Here is a 1583-nt window from a genome sequence, read left to right as displayed (position 1 = left end):
CACCCCTTGGTTCCTGGACCTGTGAATCTTGGCTATTGGAGAAACAGCACCATATCTTGGACAATGGTTTAGAGCATATACAGCCTCCTGGAGAACATTGCCCCAACCCTTCAAGGTATTGCCACCTAGCTGGCACTGTAATTGTGTTTTTAGTAGCCCATTCCATCATACTTTCAAGCCAACTGTTTCTGGATGATGGAGAACATGGTAAGACCAGTGAATTCCATGACCATAGGCCCATTGCCACACTTCATTTGCTGTGAAGTGAGTCCCTTGATCTGAAGCAATGCTGTGTGGGATACCATGATGGTGAATAAGGCATTCTGTAAGTCCACAGATGGTAGTTTTGGCAGAAGCATTGCATGCAGGGAAGATGAATCCATATCCAGAATAAATATCTATTCCAGTAAGAACAAAATGCTGTCCTTTCCATAATGGAAGTGGTCCAATGTAATCAACTTACCACCAGGTTGTCGGCTGATCATCCCAAGGAAAGGTTCCATATCGCACACTCAGTGTTGGTCTCTGCTGCTAGCAGAGTGGGCACTCAGCAGGGGCAGTAGCCAAATCAGCCTTGGTAAGTGGGAGTCCCTGTTGCTGAGCCCATGCATAACCTCCATCCCTGCTACCATGGCCATTTTGTTCATGAACTCATTGGGTAACGACAGGAGTAGCTGGGTAAAAAGGATGGCTGGTTTCCACTAAACATGTCGTCCTATCCACTTGATTGTTAAAGTCCTCCTCTACCAACGTCAACTTTTGGTGGGCATTCACATGAGACACAAATATCTTTACTCCTTTGGCCCAGTCCGAGAGATCTATCCACATACCTCTTCCCCATACATCCTTGTCACCAATTTTCCAGTCATGTTCCTTCCACGTCCCAGATCATCCAGCCAAGCCCATGAATCCGTATACAATCACACATCTGGCCATTTCTTGCTCTTTGCAAAGTGAACAGCCATATGCATGGCTTGAAGTTCTGACCATTGGGAGGATTTCCCTTCACCACTGTCCTTTAAGGAAGTCCCAGAAAGGGGCTACAGTGCCACTGCTGTCCACTTTCGAGCGGTGCCTGCATATCGTGCAGAGCCATCTGTAAACCAGGCACGAGTTTTCTCTTCCTCAGTCAACTGGTCATAAGGAACTCCCCAAGAGGCCATAGGTGCAGAGTGGGACAGGGAAGGTAATGTGACTGGAGTGGAGACCATAGGCATTTGGGCCACTTCCTCATGCAACTTACTTGTGCCTTCAGGCCCTGCTCGAGCCCCATCTCTGATATGCCACCTTCATTTAATGATGGAATGCTGCTGTGTGTGTCTAACTTTATGACTCTCTGGGTCAGACAACACCCAGTTCATGATGGGCAGTTCAGGCCTCATGGTGACTTGGTGGCCCATGGCATTCAGTCTCTACTAAAGTGCAGTAACAAGTCAAAAGCTCTTTCTCAAAAGGAGAGTAGTTATCTGCAGAGGATGGCAGGCCTTTGTTCCAAAATCCCAAGGGTCTATGTTGCAATTCACCAGTGGGGACCTGCCAAAGACTCCAAACAGCATCTCTCTCTGCTACAGACACTTCAAGCA

Source organism: Orycteropus afer, unplaced genomic scaffold, assembly GCF_000298275.1.
Source record: "Orycteropus afer afer isolate SDZICR_OR568_19922 unplaced genomic scaffold, OryAfe1.0 scaffold00006, whole genome shotgun sequence".
NCBI classification, from domain to species: Eukaryota; Metazoa; Chordata; class Mammalia; order Tubulidentata; family Orycteropodidae; genus Orycteropus; species Orycteropus afer.
Note: the sequence above shows the minus strand (reverse complement) of the source record.